The following is a 13,398-nucleotide window of genomic DNA, read 5'->3' as shown; positions in this document are numbered from 1 at the left end:
AGGGGTCTGTGCGGCCTGCCAGGGGTCTGTACGGGCCTCTCTGGGGTCTGTGCGGCCTGCCAGGGGTCTGTGCGGCCTGCCGGGGGTCTGTACGGGCCTCTCTGGGGTCTGTGCGGCCTGCCGGGGGTCTGTGCGGGTGTGCAGGCATCGTCCATTGGGACTACAAGTCCCATCGGGCTATGCCTGCTACAATGGCAGTGATTGACACATTAGCCAATGATGGGACAGTAGTAGTCCCATCATCCGGCTAATGTGCTGAATGTAAAAAAAAACCCAAAACATACATACTACATACATACTGTTAAGGGTCGAGTTCCCGCTTCTGCACAGGGGGAATCTCGGGCCATCTCCCCTGCGGTCTCCCATTCTTCTCCTGCCGCAGTGGAGGCTGCTCAGTGGAGACGTCGGTCCCTACGTCTTGCTCAGTCTGACTCTGTGCAAAGGGTTACTGCTGCCTTTCCAGCTTCTACCATTGTAGCCAGTACTGGGCAGCGGTGAGCAGACATTTTTGGGACTAAGTCCTGCTTTTTCCCTTCTGAGCATGCCCAGGGCAAGATCTCCAGTTGGAGATCAAGGATCACATGCTTAGATACTGCAGCAAACCCCATTGGTCCTCTAGGAAGGTCCTGAAGGTGCTCAATTTCTGTGGCATCCTCCCATTGGTTCTTCTGGGAGGGTCCTGTACTTGCTGCAGCTATAAAAGGTTCGCATGGCTGCACGGCCATACGCTAGTGTACATTTGAAAACGTATGTGTGTTGATGAGTGCAAGTCATTCTTTAAACATCCCCTCCCTTGTGTATGACTATTCGCAAAAGGTGGATGTATGCTATCTAGCGCCCGGCTGAGCTATCAGCATTAAGCATAACTTACAACGTCTGAGCACTAAACATACGTTACAGCATCTATTGCTGTGACCGCCAGTGCGGTACCGTGCGTTATTACTAGCGCTTTCCAGCCCAAGCCTGGGTGGTTAGTGGCGTCCGCCAGTGCGGCACTGCTCGCACTCTAGTGCTTCTAATTACTTAAGTTTATTCTGATACCCAATTGCGGTGTCGAACACAAGTGGTCTAGGCGAATCCAATCCCGTGTCTTGGAATTGGGTTCTGTGACTTCTTGCTTGTGCTCTTGGTGCGGTACTACGGCTCTGTGATGTAACAGAGTTCGTTTCCACCGCCATATAGTGCTGCCATTTGCCAGCAGCGGGTTCTCTCCTGCACGGTGGACCCCGGACTGCGAACGCACCTTATTATTTACTCGGTGCGTTCCGCCAGTCCTAACACATACTACATACATGCAACATACATACATACTACATACATACAACATACATACAACATACTACATACATACAACATACTACATGCATACTACATACATACATACAACATACATACTACATACTACATACATACTACATACCACATACATACAACATACATACAACATACTACATACATCCATACAACATACATACTGTACATACTACATACATACTACATACATACATACTACATACATACAACATACATATATATACATACAACATACATACTACATACATACATACATACTACATACATACAACATACATACATACTACATACATATTACATACATACTACATGCATACAACATACATACTACATACATGCTACATACATACATACTACACACATACTACATACATACTACATACATACATACTACATACATACTGCATACAATACATTCATACATTACATACATACAGACATACAGTACATATAACATAGAGTACATACTCACCATCACTTGTCATTTTGATCCCCGAAGCCAGTATCTTCTGTAAAAAAGATTAAAATAACAAACAACCAATATACTCCCTGATCCGCAGAAATCCACGAGTGTCCCAAGACGATCTTCCGTGGAGAACGGCAGCATCATCTGATGCGACCGCTCTCTAGGGGCTCCAGGAACAAAATGAGGGGAGGAAGGTATCCTTCTGCACTGTATTCCTCCGCCACTGTAAAAAAAATAGTCCCTAGTCTCACTTTTGGCATTGCTGTGTGAGAAATTTTCCCACGCAGCAATTGCCATAAAGTGAGACTTTGAACTCTAGTAACCTCTCAGTGATGCACTGCAGGAGCCATTGTCTCCTGTCAGCGTGTCACTGAAGATCCTATAGAGCAGTTACATCACTCAATCTCACTGTTCTATAGGGGAGATCGTCATGGGACACTCGTTATTAATTGGACTACGGCGGACAGGTAGTATACGGTTTATTATTTTATGTTTTTTGCAGGCGCTGAAGTATAGTAAGTATGGTTAAATGAAGAATATTAAAATACTTTTTTCCTAATGTGTGTGTGTTTTATTAACCCTTTACTAGTATTGGATTAATAATGGATAGGCGCCTTATTGACACCTCTCCGTTATTAACCCGGCTTAATGTCATCTTACAACAGCAAGGTGACATTAACTCCTTATTACCCCATATCCCACCGCTACACAGGAGTGGGAAGAGAGGGGCTAAGTGCCAGAATTCGCGCATCTCACAGATGGGGCGGCTGCGGACTGGTATTTGTAGCCGGGGGGGCAATATCCATGGCCCCTCTCTAGGCTATGAATATCAGCCCGCAGCTGTCAGCGTAGCCTTTCTGGCTATAAAATATAGGGGGACCCCACATCATTTTTTGGGTGGGTCCCCCTATTTTTATAGCCAGTACAGGCTACGCCGACAGCTGCGGGCTGATATTCATAGCAGGCTACAAATATTGGCCCCCGGTCGTCGGCTTTCCCCCTCTGGCGCAGAAAATTGTGCTGGAGCCCACGCCGTTTTTTAAAAAAAAATTAATCGCTCATTAAGGCCTTTTTCATACTTGCGTCGGTACGGATCCGTCGCTATGCATCGGGCCGACGTACCGATGCACGTTGTGAAATATGTGCACAATGTGGGCAGCGGATGCAGTTTTTCAATGCATCCGCGGTCCATTCTGAAGTCCGGGGAGGGGGGGGCGGAGTTTCGACCGCGCATGCGCGGTAGAAAATGGTGGACGCGAAGGACAAAAAAACATTCACTTGAACGTTTTTTCGTGCCGACGGTCCACCAAAACACGACGAATCCGTTGCACGACGGACGCGACGTGTGGCCATCCGTCGCGATCCGTGGCTAATACAAGTCCATGGGTAAAAAACGCATCCTGTGAGCACATTTGCAGGATGTTTTTTTCTCATAGAGTTGTATTAGCGCCGGATTGCGCCTGATGGCCACACATTTCATCCGTTTTTTGCCGGATCCATAAAAAAAGCTGTTTCCGCCGGACGGAAAACACATACAGAGGAACGGTTTTTCTGTCCGGCGAAAAAACACACAGCGACAGATCCGTCAAAAAACGGATGAAACATGTGGTTATCAGGTGCAATCCGGCGCTAATACAACTCTATAAGAAAAAAACGGATCCAGCGGAAAAAAAACAATCCTGCAAATGTGCTGGCAGGATGCGTTTTTTACCCATAGACTTGTATTAGCGACGAATCGCGATGAATGGCCACACATCGCGTCTGTCATGCAACGGATCCGTCGTGTTTTGGCGGACCGTCGGCACGAAAAAACATACAAGTGACCATTTTTTTGTCCGCCGCGTCCGCCGTTTTCTACGTGGCTGAAACTCCGCCCCCTCTTCCCCAGACTTCAGAATGGGCAGCGGATGCGTTGAAAAACTGCATCCGCTGCCCACGTCATGCACAAATTTCACAATGTGCATCGGTACGTCGGCCCGACGCATAGCGACGGACCAGTACCGACGCAAGTATGAAGGAGGCCTTAATGAGCATTTAATTTAAAAAAAAAAATGGAAAAAAACGGCGTGGGATATGGGGTAATAAGGGGTTAATGTGACCTTGCTATTGTAAGGTGACATTAAGCCGGGTTAATAACGGAGAGGCGTCAATATGATGCCTATCCATTATTAATCCAATACTAGTAAAGGGTTAGTAAAACACACACACTAGGAAAAAAGTATTTTAACATTCTTCATTTAACCATACTTACCATACTTCAGCGCCTGCAAAAAACGTAAAATAATAAACCGTATACTACCTGTCCACGGAAGTCCAATTAATAACGAGTGTCCCACGACGATCTCCCCTATAGAACAGTGAGATCGGTTGATGTCACTGCTCTATAGGACCTTCAGTGACACACTGACAGGAGACAATGGCTCCTGCAGTGCATCACTGAGAGGTTACTAGAGTTCAAAGTCTCACTTTATGGCTGTTGCTGCGTGGGAAAATTTCTCACACAGCAATGCCAAAAGTGAGACTAGGGACTATTTTTTTAACAGCAGCGGAGGAATACAGTGCGGAAGGATACTTTCCTCCCCTCATTGTGTTCCTGGAGCCCCTAGAGAGCGGTCGCATCAGCTGATGCTGCTGTTCTCCATGGGAGATCATCATGGGACACTCGTGGATTTCTGCAGATCAGGGAGTATATTGGTTGTTTGTTATTTTAATCTTTTTTACAGGTGACACTGGCTTCGGGGATCAAAATGACAAGTGATGGTGAGTATGTAATCTATGTTATATGTACTGTATGTCTATATGTATGTATTGTATGTAATGTATGAATGTATTGTATGCAGTATGTATGTAGTATGTATGTAGTATGTATGTAGTATGTATATATGTAGTATGTATGTAGTATGTATGTATGTTGTATGTATGTATGTAGTATGCATGTATGTTGTATGCATGTAGTATGTATGTAGTATGTATGTAGCATGTTGTATGTATGTATGTTGTATGTATGTAGTATGTATGTTGTATGTAGTATGTACTGTATGTATTATGTAAGTAGTATGTATGTAGTATGTATGTATTATGTATGTAGTACGTATGTAGTATGTAGTATGTATGTTGTATGTATGTATGTTGTATGTATGTAGTACGTATGTATGTAGTATGTTGTATGTATGTTGTATGTAGTATGTATGTAAGTTGTATGTATATAGTATGTTGTATATATGTTGTATGTAGTATGTAGTATATTTTTTTTACTTTTAACACATTAGCCGGATGATGTCCCTTAATTGGCTAATGTATCAATCACTGCCATTGTAGCAGGCATAGCACGATGGGACTTGTAGTCCCATCGGACGATGCCTGTACACCCGCACAGACCCCCGGCAGGCTGCACAGACCCCAGAGAGGCCCGTACAGACCCCAGGCAGGCCGCACAGACCCCTGGCAGGCCGCACAGACCCCCCAAGAGGCCCGTACAGACCCCCGGCAGGACACACAGACCCCCGGCAGGCTGCACAGACCCCAGAGAGGCCCGTACAGACCCCTGGCAGGCTGCACAGACCCCCCGAGAGGTCCGTACAGACCCCCGGCAGGCCACAAAGACCCCCAGCAGGCTGCACTGACCCCCGAGAGGCCCGTACAGACCCCCGGCAGGCCCGCACAGACCCCCGGCAGGCCCGCACAGACCCCCACACGGTCACGCACAGACCCCGCCTGCACACACACAGACGCAGTCTCTGCCCACGCACTGCCCATACTCCATTATAGTGCATGATTGCACTATAGGAACTTCCGATTCCGGTATCCGATATCTTAAAAATATCGGAACTCAGTATCGGAAATCCGATACAGCGAATATCGGCCGATACCCGATATTTGCAGTATCGGAATGCTCAACACTATTACTCACCTGTCCCTGAACCAACTGAAAGCCTTGCTCCCTTCTCCTATGGTCACCTCCCCTTGCCATATTTCAGGCTGGGTTTTTCAAGTAACCCAACAAACTCCTTTGACATCGTCACCCAAGGACTTTTAAGGAAGACTTAGAAAGTATTGATGTTCTCTGAGCATCTAAGAGTGCTCGTATATTATGTTCGAGTCCCAGTGGCTGCATAATTAGAGGCTTTTAGACAGTCTCAACCCACGTGTTATCCGAGCAAGTTTGCTTATCACTATTAGATATCTATGTGCTGATGGAGTATTCATTATGTCTTGCATTCATTTACCACGTATAGTGGCATGTAAATATTTGGGCACCCCTGGTCAAAATTACTGTTAATGTGAACAGTTAAGCCAGTTCAAGATGAAATGATCTCTTAAAGGACTAAAGTTTAAGATCTTTTTTACATTTTAAAAATTGTAAAAAGGAAAATGGTCCGATGTAAAAGTTTCCTGTCTCTGTTGTATTTGGTGTGTGTCTCCCTCGACTCTCCACATTGGTTGTGCAAGGAAGTTTGCCCCTTGATGCTAGTGTTGTCTGATGGGAATTTTTTCAACATATTTTCCACAATGTCCTTCTGCCATAGCACTCTTTAAATAGACCTCTCCACCTCAGGAAGGAGAGATGCAAGGTTCTCCTTGTAGCTTGGGTCTAGCAGGGTGAAAAACCAGTACTCTTTTTTGGCCAAGATGCATGTAATGTAACGGTCATGGGAAAGGGAGCAGTACATAAAGTCTGCCATATGTGCCAAGCTCCCTACAGCCAACTCTTCCCTGTCTTCACCATGATGACTACTCTCCATCTCTTCCTTCTCTTTTGTCTATTTCTACTTATTCTCATCATCAACCCACCCACATAGGAGAGATGAGGCAAAGCTTGTGCGTACTAGTCTTTGTTGCGCTATCAGCCAGCTCCTGTTCCTCCTCCTCTTCCTCAGCTTCCACCTCCACATTGCTACCCAATCCACGCTGAGCAGTTGAGATGAGGCTGGGCTTGGTATCATTTCCCAGTTTCATGTCTTCCTCCATCTGCACCTGGTCTGCATGCATAGCTTCATGTTTAATTGTCAGCAGCAACTTTTTAAGTAGGCACGGAACTGGAATTATTGTGCTGAGGATGGCCTCAAAGTCTCGGAGAACTTCACAAATGTCAGACATCCATGCCAACCAGAATACCGACAGGTGTGTTAGAGCTGGTATCCCCAACTGGCCTCTGCTGCTCACAAAGCTTTGCCAGGATGTGCAGTGTGGAGTTTTAGCGCATGGTTATGTCGCACACCAGTCTGTGAGCTAGCACTTGCATGCACTGCTGCAGCACTGCCAAATCAGCAGCAGCTGGAGCTGACTTGCAGAAATGGGCGCTGACATGGCATACTTTGACCACAAGCTCTGGCAAATCTGGGTAGGTTTTCAGAAATAGGTGAACTACCAAGTTGGGCATGTGGGCCAAATGTAAGAGTGGTGTAGGTGATGTTGTACTCCTTGACACCCCAAGTGGTTAAATGTATTTTATATTAATGTTTGTTATTTGAAAATAAAACCCTCTGGGACTGCAGTCTAGCTTAGACAGGGTTAACTGTAACAGTCAGCTCAGATTAGGGAAGGGGAACTGAGGATCAGAAAACGAGAAAAAAAGGACACTGGTGGAAAAAAGTAAAAATGGAGTCCAACATTCATCTTTTGATCTCCATTTGGCCCTTTTAAGTAAATGGACACATTTGAATCTTGTTTTGGGGTGTAGAGTTGTTACCCCTTGATGGAGTGCTCACCATAGAGTTTGGGTGTGAACGTGGCCTAAGGTATGTGAACTTAGTAGTGTTGAGCATTCCGATACCGCAAGATACCGAGATCCGATACTTTTGTGATATCGGGAATCGGTATCGGGATCGATATTAATGTGTAAAATAAAGAATAAAAATAAAAAATATTGATATACTCACCTTTCCGACGCAGCCTGGACCTTACCGATGTAACCGGCAGCATCCGTTCTTAAGAATGAGCGCTTGAAAGACCTTAGATGACGTCGCGGCTTGTGATTGGTCGCGTGAGCGGTCACGTGACCGCCACGCGACCAATCACAAGCCGCGACGTCATCTAAGGTCTTTCAAGCGCTTGATATTTTTTATTTTTATTCTTTATTTTACACATTAATATGGATCCCAGGGCCTGAAGGAGAGTTTCCTCTCCTTCAGACCCTGGGAACCATACAGGATACCTTCCGATACTTGGTGTCCCATTGACTTGTATTGGTATCGGGTATCGGTATCGGCGATATCCGATACTTTTCGGGTATCGGCCGATACTATCCGATACCGATACTTTCAAGTATCGGACGGTATCGCTCAACACTAGAACTTAGGGCTGTCCCACACGTCCAGATAATTCCGGTACCGGAATAAATCGGTACCGGAGTTATCCGTGTCCGTGTGCCTGGGAACTCACGGAGGCCATACGTGCGGCACACGTGTGCCGCCCGTATGGCGAGTGGGTACCACACGGAGCGTGTGGTACCCACTCTGCATGGTGCTGAAGCTGCTGAAGCTGCGATTCATATCCTCTCTGCAGTAGCGTTTGCTGTAGAGAAAATATGAAGAATAGTGTTTAAAATAAAGATCTATGTGTCCGCCGCCCCCCCACCCCCTGTGCGCCCCCCCCGCTGGTCAGAAAATACTTACCCGCCTCCCTCGCTGCTTCCTGGTCTGGCCGCGGCTTCTCCTGCATGCGGTCACGTGGGCCCGATCATTTACAGTCATGAATATGTGGCTCCACCTCCCATAGGGGCGGAGCCGACTATTCATGATTGTAAATGATCGGCCCCACGTGACCGCATACAGTAGGAGGCGCGGCCAGACCAGGAAGGAGCGAGGGAGCGGGTAAGTATTTTCTGACCAGCGGGGGGGCGCACAGGGGGTGGGGGGGCGACGGACACATGGATCTTTATTTTTAACACTATTCTTCATATTTTCTCTATAGCAAACGCTGCTACAGGGAAGATATGAATACCGGCTTCAGCACCATGTGGGGGGGACAGCGCTTACTGTAGCGCTTTCTCCTGCACGCACACGGACCCCAGACGGAGAATGTCCGTGTGAGGTCCGTGTTTTACGCGGACCCATTGACTCTATTGGGTCCGTGTAAAACGTGCGCTCCCACGAACACTGACATGTCTCCGTGTTTGGCACACGGAGACACGGTCCGCAAAAAATCAATGACATCTGCACAGATGCATTGATTTTTATGGGTCTACGTGTGTCAGTGTCTCCGGTACGTGAGGAAACTGTCACCTCACGTACCGGAGCCACTGACGTGTGAAACCGGCCTTAGACATACTATTATGCCATAGAAAAAGAAGCCCTCATTGGTAGATTCTGATTATTTCCATTTTCATGGTAGGGAAGTTTGATTTTATTACATCCTTTTGGAATTTACACTACAGATCTATTTAATCCTAGATTTTGTAGAAAAAGCAAAATGGATTTGCCCAATGCAAAAACAATTTGCTATGTGATAAATATTCGCCTAAGCAGTACTTTTCTGCCTTAAAAAGTGGTGTGTCCCTGAAATGTTAAATGTGTAGCTTATTGTTCTTTGCATTATTCACAGTGTAAAGTTGCAAACTTCCATTTATTATTAACACAATACAATACCTTGAACTATAATATTGAGTATATTTCAAGATATTAAGGTTGAAAATACAGATACAAGCTGAAATGTCTGTATATAATAGAATACATAGAAATGTGATCATATGCATTCTCTTTATTAATTAGTGGTATTAACTATTAAATTATAAAGCCTTATATTACTGATTCTTACACAATTAATGCAGCAACGTCTGGCAACCATAGTATTCATTTAGAGTTAAGAGTGGTTGGAAAAATGACTGTGCTCAGTAGGTGCCTCTTAAAATGAATCTGTCACTCAGTTTTTGCTGCTTTATCTGAAAGCAGTGTAATGTAGGGGCAGAGACCCCGATTTTCATGATGGATCAGTTACTGGGCTGCTTGCTGCAGTTTTTGTAAAATCCTTGTTTTATCTTCTGCAGATCTAGCAGTCCTAATATGTGTAAAATGGGCACCACGCAGTAAATGGGTTCAGCTTGTAGCATGTAAAAAACTGTCAAATATAAAGAGAAAAAAAAAATGCTATATACACAGGGATCACCTTGAATTAATAAAGTTTTATTGGAACACAAAGCAAAACAAGATAAAAATTTTTAAAAAAGTCAAACAATGACATAAATAGCAATAGACCAAGATGAAGCTGAACCCCACCTAGCAAGCAGCCACATAAGTAAACAGTAGTGATGAGTGAGTATACTCGTTACTCGAGATTTCCCGAGCACGCTCGGGTGTCCTCCGAGTATTTTTTAGTGCTCGGAGATTTAGTTTTTCTTGCCACAGCTGAATGATTTACATCTGTTAGCCAGCATAAATACATGTGGGGATTCCCTAGCAACCAGGCAACCCCCACATGTACTTATGCTGGCTGGCAGATGTAAATCATGCAGCTGCGTCAACAAAAACTAAATCTCCGAGCACTTACAAATACTCAGAGATCTCGAGCAACGGGTATACTCGCTTATCACTAACAGCAAAATGATATGCCATACACTGCACAATCAGTTGTCCTGATATAAACTATATGCAACAATGCATGTCACAAAAATACACAGTGTGTTTGGACCCAACTGATTGAATACAATAATGTGTATTAGCAAGCACAATATGCAAAACTCCTAAAAATTTGCTAAATTTAAATAGCCCACAGTGCATTTAAATGAAGTAACTCGGAATACAAATACACCACAATGAGTACATCCTCCTACAAGAAATGATCATGTCCTTAATATACTGGTATATAACAGAGGTATGCAACATAAAAGAGGAAAAAGGCTAAAAACAATACCATAGATCCAATACTATGGTAACATATGTATTGTGTCAGCACCAAAAGGCAATTGCGATATGAACACTGATTGAACATATACGTAGATAGATTGCAACAGTTTGTGCCTGACATATAATAATGCCTGCACACAGCTATTTCAAACCTGTGTTCTGCAAAATACAGCAAATATCCTGGACTGCAGCATGATTAGCAAAGAAAGGCAGGGAATGAGTGCCCAATGCGTGTCACCACACACTGCGGCTTCCTCAGGGGCTTAAAGTTCAGCTGCAAGTACCATAGTTTAAATAGAAAACTAATTAGGTATAATATAAATCAGCTGTTTGGATTTCCTGAAAGCAGCCTGAGTCAGCAATTGCTGATAAAATGCACATGCGCAAGGCAAAAAGCATCATGTGTACACAGACGCGACTATTCAACACTGCACACGTACAAAATGAAGGAACATGTCAATTAGAATATTTGAATACTACGTATATGTTTGCAGCAACAAATCATAACTGTCTTATCAGAACACGCACTAGTACAATATCTAATGAAATAAATGGATGCTGAGCATGCATTAGCAATGACCAATCAAAATCTCAGAGCATGCGCCTGCGCTTTGATGCATCAGAGTAAATGAATACTGTGCATGCGTTTGTGGCAACCAATCAGAACGTTCTTGTCAGAGCATGCACACTGATCCCATATCTGGTGAGGTGAATGGATACTGAGCATGCATTAATGACGACCACTCAAGAACCTCGTGTATGCGCCTGCGCTTTGATACATCAAATAATTCTTTGTCTGCACATGCACTCAAGGAGTCATATATTAGTTACGGACTTGTATCATAGCTACAAACATATAAATTTACTGTGCGCAAGCGTAGAATGGTTTAAATTGTAGAATCCCGACACAAAAGTAGCATGTGAGTGGAAAGTATACCAGGTACTTTCAATATTAGTAGGTTTATAGATAAGGATATCCCCACAAACATCCCAATAACACATAGTAACCCTGCAAATTGCCAAATGAAAACTAAAATTGGGGCTTTAGATGAAAGATGTTACTTCAATATAAATAGGGCACCTATTTAAGACCTCTCATGGGCATTTGAAAAAGTTCCTTGCAAATTAAGGAACAAGTTTCACCAAAAAGCGAAAAGAGTGTACATAGTGCAAATTTCTTACAACCATCAAGATGGATTAATGAGCACTCTACATTGGGATTTTGTCTAAACCAAGTGAGGTGAAGCAAAAAGGAACAGAAGAGCATTACTAAACATAAATTAGAGAAAGGGCACCACTCTGACACAACTAATGGATCTTATCTGTGCAGATCAGGTGAAGCTACACTCCATCTATCCCAACAAGTGTACAAATGATGGGATAGCTACATAAGGACAAAGACCAAATATGGAGTACGTAAATAAAGTATATTTATTCCTTCCCATACTGATATCTTAAAGTTACAATACCCCAGAAGGATTGCTGAGTGTCAGCCTAAAAAAGAACTAAATAGAGAACATGAAAGGGTTCACAAAACTATCCATTAAGTAACCGTATATACTATGCAGAGTAATGCTCAATTAAAAGCAATTTATTGAAAAGCAAACATGGCTGACCAAACATGGAAATACAGGTCCTTTTCGCAAAATTAGAACATCATCAAAAAGTTAATTTATTTCAGTTCTTCAATGCAAAAAGCTAAACTCACATATTATATAGAGTCATTACAGAGTGATCTATTTCTTTCTGTTAATGTTGATGATTATGGCTTACAGCCAATGAAAACCCAAAAGTCATTATCTCAGTAAATTAGAATACTTTATAACACCAGCTTGAAGAATGACTATAAAATCCAAAATGTTGGCCTACTGAAATGTATGTTCAGTAAATGCACTCAATACATGTTCTGGGCTCCTTTAGCATTAATTACTGCATCAATGCCGCATGGCATGGAGATGATCAGCCTGTGGCACTGCTGAGGTGTTATGGAAGCTCAGGTTGCTTTGATAGCAGCTTTCAGCTTGTCTGCATTGTTGGGTCTGGTGTCTTTCACCTTCCTCTTGACAATACCCCATAGATTCTGTATGGGTTAAAGGTCAGGTAAGTTTGCTGGCCAATCAAGCACAGTGATACTGCATATTCAGTGCATGAAAATATATTTTTATACCTGCCACAAAGAAATCATTATTTCTAATGTCACCAGATGGCACTCAGTAACAATACGATAAAGTACTTGTGCTTATATAGAAAAACTACCAATGTTACCTTTAAGGCTGCTATAAAAGCAGTTCCTTTATTCAATATAGATGTGCAACTGGCTTTATTCATTTCATATAACTTACTTGCACCTATTTATAGTTGCCTTCAATGAATGGTAACCACTGACATTAGCTTTTATAGCAGCCTTTAACTGTAACGTTGGTAGTTTTTCTATATAAGCACAAGCACTTTATATTATTGTTATTGAGTGCCATCTGGTGACATTAGACATAATGATTGCTTTGTTTCAGGTATAAAAATCTATTTTCATGCATCCCTAAGTATATAACCTCGCTATCTATCCATATCCTTTAAGAGTTATTCATACCTCCTTTTTCCAGTACCTATTCTTGATTTTTTAACCTGATACTGATATAATGTATAAAATAAAATATATTAAGTTTTATTTAGTTAAATCTGTCACTTTCATTTTTTTTGCTCTAATGCGCCCAATATGGGGTTCATGGCAAATAATCTTTTGTGGATGTCTATGTTAACACAGAAGTGCAGCTCATCATT

Source organism: Ranitomeya variabilis, chromosome 3 (genome assembly GCF_051348905.1).
Source record: "Ranitomeya variabilis isolate aRanVar5 chromosome 3, aRanVar5.hap1, whole genome shotgun sequence".
In the NCBI taxonomy this organism is placed as follows: domain Eukaryota; kingdom Metazoa; phylum Chordata; class Amphibia; order Anura; family Dendrobatidae; genus Ranitomeya; species Ranitomeya variabilis.
Note: the sequence above shows the minus strand (reverse complement) of the source record.